The 7,795-nt window shown below is 32.6% G+C and overlaps 1 long non-coding RNA gene across 1 annotated transcript; it reads right to left on the reverse strand.

Moving 5' to 3' along the window:
• Nucleotides 1-6,126: 6,126 nt before the first annotated feature.
• LOC136068101 (uncharacterized) lies at nt 6,127-7,519 on the reverse strand. Its single transcript, XR_010629513.1, has 2 exons — nt 7,379-7,519; nt 6,127-6,788 (listed from the first exon to the last, which is right to left on the reverse strand). It is a non-coding gene; the product is annotated as an uncharacterized LOC136068101 (long non-coding RNA).
• Between the last annotated feature and the right edge of the window lie 276 nt (nt 7,520-7,795).

The raw sequence follows: 7,795 nt of genomic DNA on the forward strand, positions 1-7,795 counted from the left end.
TTAGTGCTATGTTTGATTGTCATTCTTTTTTATATATTAAATAAATCAAGAAGAAAGGGAGCTAGATGTGCTCAATCACTATTCTTTTTCTATGCTAAAAGCCATCAGTCTTACAAAATTAGCCCCATCAGACTTATAAAAAATAGCTCATGACAAGAACGTGAGCAATGGGTTTTACATTCTGAAGTGCAAAAAGAAAATCACAACACAAAAAAGCTTCAGCATGAGTTTTATTATATCTTCTATAATGGGTTGCAGGGCCTAGTTGATATCTGAGGAGTTCTTATGTGTAGCTCAATGGTGAAAGACATCTAGCGAATTAAAAATTAAAAAAAAAAAAAAATCAAACAAACAACAAAAGTTGAGTGCAACAGTAGTTCCAATTAGCTCAACTTGTAAAATTTCTGATGGTTGAATAAGAGATCTAGAGTTTCATTCCCGCCTGTACTAGAAACCGATTGATGTCTTGGTCTGATAACAAAAAGCTATCATCAAGAGCGGATGCCATAAATTAAAACTCTCTCAAAAAAAAAAAAAAAATTTGAGTGCAACAATATTTGTTCCATCCACAGGAATTGACTGCAACAGGTTTCTAAATTTCCAATATTTAGTACTTTTTTTTTCAAAATGTAAATTGCAGTAGCACCCTTTGAACTTTCAAGTTATTACATCAAGTCATTAAGGCTCCATAATTTTTTTTGTCAATTTGGTACAATAGCTTTTAGGCCTCTTCTATCAATGCCTCGTCCATTTTCTACCAAACGGAATACATGGGTCTCACGTGAGCATAAATGTTTTTTATCCAATAATGAAAAATGAAGGAAAATATAGAGAGAACCAAGGATAGAAGTAGGAATTTGTCTTCGGGGAACAAAAACTTGAACAATAAAATTTTGACCAACAATTATGCAAAAATTCAAATCTAAGTTAGTACACAAAAGATAAAACTAGTGTCTATTCTGTATTATTTAAAAAAAAAAAAAAAAAATCTAAACAGAATAAAAAGACACAAATAACAGTTTTGAATATATTTGAAATCATTTATGATATTTCAAAATGAATCTTGATCTTTTTTAAAGAATTGAAAATCATTTATAGTAATTCTGTAATACATTTCACTACAATACTCTTTTATTGTTATCAAGTTGAAACAAACAAAAGCCAAAAAAACCTAGCCCTTTCTGTCGTGGATTCTTACAAGACAAGAGCATTTCCATCAATCAATCTAAAAAAAAAAAAAGTGGTCTAAGCGTGAGTCCAATTGCTTCATTGCACTAAACTCATTGCGATGGTAACATATGGTAAAAAGTGGGTATGTGTCACAATCACAACGGTTCTAGTGCAATGAAGCACTATACATTTGGACCCTAGTCAAGTCCTTAGGGTAAACAATCCTATTTCATGGTGAGATGCTCACTAACAATATGGACAAGTTTGGTGTGGGTGCTATGCATGCATGATGTTCCACACACCTTCATATATCCAATTGAAGCCATGACTCATGAGTTAACAAATAGCTTTCACAAAGCTGTGGTTTCATTCCATACAAACTTGAAACGACTTTTGCAAGTAGAGTCATCTCTATCTTTATTGCTTAGTCACTAATACTTCAATAAAGATTAAACTTGTTGTCCCAACTCGTTAAATTAAATAGTTCAGTGGAAAGTTCAACACATTAAATAAAATAAAATTTCTAGCTCGAACATCAATAAAAATTCAATTGGTCATAACCTGTAAGAAACATTTAGCAATTCTTCATTCTTCGACCATAGGAATATCAGGAAACTTCTAGCTCAAATTATTGCGTGCAATGGTTGCTTGTCACTTCTTTTTCATTTTTTATTCTTCTTGGGATTAAATAAATCAAGAATAGAGGAATAGTCGGGCCCAAGCACTCTACTCTTTCTACCCTACAAGCCACCAGACATACAAAAAGAGCCCCATGACAAAATTGAGAGAAATGAAATTTTACACTCCAAGATACAAAAAGAAAATCCCAACAACAAAAATTTTCAGCATGAGTTTTTTATCTTCTATAATGGGCTGTAAGCCCCAGTTGATGTCTGAAAAGTTCTTCTGCGTAGACCAGACTGGAAAATAGCAAAAGACTTCTTGAACTAGTGGTGCCTGAGACTTCTTCTAAAGGAGTAAGTTAAGTTTAACTATTCACTCTTCTATGGGATCTGCTCGAGCACTTCTTCTAGTTAATTCATCCACGGGAGTTGATTGTAACAGGATTCCAATATTTAGTAGTTTTTTCAAAAAGGGTAAATTGCACTAGAATTCCTTGAACTTTCAAGTTGTTATAATAAGGCTCCAATATTTAGTGCAACTAAAATCGTGACTTTCGGATGCTTTTTTGAATGCCGGCAAAACTGTGTAAAATTATATGTATGCAACAAGTTTAACCCTATTAACTCTATAGCGGGAAAAAAGATACATGTAACCCACTCCATATGAGAGGGAGGTAATATATATGTCTCGACAACACAGTATACCAGCTCCTATAAAGTAGAAGCACAATAATGAACAAAATTTCCATCTATTATTATCACGTCAACCCCAATTATTAAATCAATTTCTTACAGTATCCCTTGTCCAAGGCATAATATCACAAGTGAAATCTTCATGGTAGCTAATAACTGGAATGTATGGGTTCAAATGTATTAAGGCACATGAGACATAATGTAATCAGACCCAGTTTAATAACAAAAGTCAGAAATCCATAACGCATAGTATTAAGCCTAAAATCAGTCTGATCTGAGCTATGGATTAGTAAACCCCTTATCCAGTTAAAAGTTAGGAAATTACTACTACCGTGTTGGTTCATTAACACAAAATTGGACTAAATACAGCTAAATAGAACATTCGAAGGAAACATAAACAAATTGGGAATAACAAAATTTAGCTACAAAATTGGTTATATCATAAGATTACAACCTTACTCAATAAAATAAATATTGCTACATATTTTGAAAATCTAATTGTTGAATTGCATGTTTTTTATACTCTTAATACACATGTTAAATTTTGTGTCAATCGAATGTTATTTATTATATGATCTATAAGCTTATATTTTATGCATAATTTTAAACTACAACAACTTGCAATTTAAACAAATTATTTTATCAACTCCGCTGCGAGGAATGCCACCAACACATCTGCTGATCCAATGCCTCTGTCTTGAACTCCAAGAAAATTATCAATTGGTTTCTGTTTGGTTAGTGAGAAATGGTGGTGGTGTTTTGCTGAATGCTGAGAACGTAGAGGAAGATCGAAATTTTAGGGATTGATGTTTAATTTGGTTAAAAGATTTTGGCGAAGGTTGTGTATAGAGATCGACTTGGAAAAGGATTTGAGAGGCGATTGATTGGTAAAGCTTGTTGGTTCTCTTTTTTTTTTTTTTTTTTTTTTTTTTTGGCTGAATTACATTGTTGGCCATTTGAACTTCTTTATTAGCATAATCAAAATTGAATGACTGAATTTGAGTTCCCAGCATAGCCAAGGATTGTTGGCATTGCTCTTTAGTGAATGAAAACGAAGTAGAGGCAGAAGTAGAATTCTTTTCAACTTGTTCATTTTGAAGATCGAATTGGTGTACCACAGTGGACTTCTTTCCCTTTGGCTTGAAGCTAGGAGGGTAGCCATAGATCTTGTAACATTTCTCAACAGTGTGACCCATCATTCCACAGTGATTGCAGGTGGAATTTTTTTTCCCCTTAGAGTTCTTGTTATTGTTGTTTCCTGCAAGATCTAAATTTTTTTCCACACTGCATTCCCTTTCTTCTTGAATCAATAAAGAGCACACTTCATTGATGGATGGGAGAGGATCCATCAACAGAATTTGTGCCCTAACTTGAGAATAGGATTCATTAAGACCCATTAAGAATCGCATCACTAAATCTTGATGTTGAAGATCACTGAGTTTTTGACCTAAGTTGCACGTGCAAGATCCACAAGAACATGCTGGAAAAGGTTGAACATTTTGCAATTCATCCCATAAAACCTTCAATTGAGTGAAATATGAAGTAATTGATGATTTTCCTTGAGTAATACCAACAATATCCTTCTGTAATTGAAAAATTCGTGGTCCATTTCCTTGTGAAAGTCTCTCCTTGAGATTGTTCCAGATTTCAAGAGCAGTGTCCCTATAGATTATACTTGTAGCAATTTCTTTAGAAACAGAATTGAGGATCCATGAAGCAACCATTTTGTTGCAGCGAATCCAAGCTTGAATTGTTGATGGTGTTTTGACCATTGGAGATGAGCGAGTCAATGTGCCATCAATAAACCCTAACTTGTTCTTGGCAACCAATGCCATTCGCATTGATCTCGCCCAAGTTGGGTAATTCTCTCCCACGAGAGGTTGATACACAAGCATAGCACCAGGGCTTTCTTCATGGTGCAGGTACAGAGGATTTGATGGATCATCCAAGATGGATGAGCTTTGTGAAGAGGATGAAGAAGTTGAAGTTGAAGCCATTGAAATGGAAGTGTTTTCGACTTGCTGCTCAAACAATATATTGAAATCTGATAAGAAAATATCTAATTTTCATAAATTAGGAAAACAAGTTACAAATCTGTTTTTATACTCTAAGAACAAAGTATTCAAATCGGTTAATTACAATACGACAGAATTGACAAGCACGATAACTACTTACTAACAAAAACACACAAATCTATAAAAATTAAACTATTGTTTTTTTAGTAGAATGCTTGCTTTTGTTTCAAATCTTTGACAAAAAAAATTACGAATACAAAACCATAAATTGCAATCACATATTTCGATACTAAAATTTTCTTCTCTAACTCAAAATTATTTGAAGCTTACTTGTATCAATTTAGTGCTTCTGCATATTGATCCAGGACAAAAAATTTCTGGGAGATTGACATAATTGAATTGGGAGAGAGAGAGACAGAGAGTTTGAAAGAATTGAGTATCAAAATGGTGTGTTGGTTATTCATAAGTTATAACCATTTGAAAGTTTCAGCAAAGATATACTTTCTACTTTCTCACGCAAGTCCACTTTCCAGAAGAAATAAAAGAAAGAAGAGGAAGTTCGAGGAAGTTCCTCCTGCGCTGAACAATGTTAATTTACCCTGTCTGTCATCTTCTCTCTCCTCCCGCTTTGGTTTTTAATTTTTTGTCTTTACCTGATCAAGTTATTTCTCAAGTCTCTTTGTCCAAGATTCTTTTACTCCAATTCCAAGTCTCACACGTGTAGGGATAAAAATTTTAAATTTCACCGGTCGGCTGTTGGATTACATTTTTTTGTTATATTTTCTATACTTTAAAATTTTTAAAAATTAAAGATTAATAATTATATTATTAATAATTTTTTTAANTTTTTTTTTTTTTTTTTTTTTTTCCTAACACTTTTTCTTGGTCAAATCTTGATTTAATTTTTAAATTTCTTTATCTTTGTCAAATCTTGTCAATTCTTTTAAACAATTTTGTAAATTGATTTCTTGTTTGTAATGTAATTAAAATGGAAAAGATTTTGGGTGTAGAAGATTGCGGTTTGTTCATCCAAGAACCACTATTCTAAAAAGATTTGAAAAGAAAGAACAAAATTATTTTATTTTATTAGATTTGTGAGATGTATTTGATATCATTGGGCCAACTAACACATGTGATAGACTTAGGCGACACTTTATGGATAGATAATTATAAACACCAGACATAGACAGAAAGGTCCTTTCCTTTATTTTTTCCTCCTCAAAAATGATGCCTAAAATCAGGGGAGCATATCAAAATTTAAAATTTTAAGGAATATATTAAAAATTATTCCAAAATTTAATAATTTATTTTTAGCGAAACTTCTTTTTTATCCCTATATTTTGGAGTTGTTTTCAATTTGATCCTTATACTTTGAAAAATTTCTACTTGGTCCTTGAGCTGTTCAAAATGTTTTAATTATTGGAAAAAAAAAAGTATAGAAAAATATTGCAACATTTTAAAAGTGCTGTGATACACACTGACATTAAATATATGCCTCAAGCCAGAATGAATCAAGTGAGATTCAAAGTATACAAAACAGAAAATTATATGTGCTGAATTTGCTAATTGAATCGTAAGTCTCATAATATTGAATGAAGTAATCATAAGTTCGAGAAGGATGGCACTGAAATCAAACTATAATGGCTTTAATTTTTCTTTTGTATGGCAATTTTCCAGGATGGTAGATTCTCAATCGACCAGTTCAAATAATCTGAACCTCACAAGTCACAACTAATAACATTGAGTAGTATGGATAAATGATGTGTTTGAATCAACCAAAATAAACCTCCAAGAGCAAATTGATCCAACTGACCAATAAGGTATATCCCAATCAATCCACAAAGAACCCATTGAACCCCAAACCTCATAACGAAAGGCAAATCAATCAAATCCACTAAATGGAAAATTCATTAACATTCAAGATTGCATTAGGATTTAGAACTATCAAAAACAGATGAAAACTATTTAACATCAAGTTATTTATATTTGGCCGGTAGCTTCATCACCTCCACTGCTAGGAATGCCATCAACACATACGCCGACTACGCCTCCTAACGTTAATGTCTAGGTTAACGAACATGGATTTGATCACAACCATCTTAGAGAAAGGCGTTGAATATACCAACATGAAGTAGCTTTATATTATAGTCCCAGCTTGTACCTTGTCCCTCATGGCAATCTATTTCTATCTGTTTAATTTATTCATGAAAAACTGGATTGAACCCATATGAAGGGCTGCCAGATTGTCACTTAATAACAAAGTTGGTTGAGAAGGAGAGACATTGTGCTGCGAACACCAGAATTTTGATCAGAGCATTGCATTTATTGTGATTATAGTATTTATTTCTGATTTCAGCATTTTAAGTTATTTCTTTAAAAAAAATAGAATTAAGAAATTCACAAATCATTGGCAAAACATAAATACTATCATCTTCTTGCAAAGAAATTAATAAGAAAAAAAAAATCTAATTTCAATTATCTCAAGAGGAGATTAAGAGCATCCATATCAACTCATGCAATAATTTTTGTCTATTTTTAGCACAAGAACTTACTTCTTCTATTTTACTTACCCACTTTTCAAAAATTCTCACATCAAATTATTTATTCCAAACTCTATTTCATTAAAATATCTAATAGATTCTATGTGAGTTACCATAGCTATTTCACCATTTGGAAGTTCCTCAACATAATGCTATACAAATGTGATTATGATAAGTAGAGCAATAGAATGTACATTGTGATTTGTGGCCCTAGCATCCATAACACAAGTGTCTCCCTCATATGCATGTCTATTAATCACTATTTCAGAAAATATCAAATGCCTCAATTCGCAACTGAAATTAGGACTTTGAAAGTGCTGCCAAAAAGGAAAATTACCTGCCATAGAATTGGAGTGAGTGGCTGGCTGAATTACATTGTTGGCCATTTGAACTTCTTTATTAGCATAATCAAAATTGAATGACTGAATTTGAGTTCCCAGCATAGCCAAGGATTGTTGGCATTGCTCTTTAGTGAATGAAAAGAAGTAGAGGCATAGTAGAATTCTTTTCAACTTGTTCATTTTGAAGATCGAATTGGTGTACCACAGTGGACTTCTTTCCCTTTGGCTTGAAGCTAGGAGGGTAGCCATAGATCTTGTAACATTTCTCAACAGTGTGACCCATCATTCCACAGTGATTGCAGGTGAATTTTTTTTCCCCTTAGAGTTCTTGTTATTGTTGTTTCCTGCAAGATCTAAATTTTTTTCCACACTGCATCTTTAAAGAAAAGTCAATAAATTGTTTAAATTGTAAT

The sequence above is a fragment of the Quercus suber genome, unplaced genomic scaffold (genome assembly GCF_002906115.3).
Source record: "Quercus suber isolate HL8 unplaced genomic scaffold, Cork oak 2.0 scaffold_99, whole genome shotgun sequence".
In the NCBI taxonomy this organism is placed as follows: Eukaryota; Viridiplantae; Streptophyta; class Magnoliopsida; order Fagales; family Fagaceae; genus Quercus; species Quercus suber.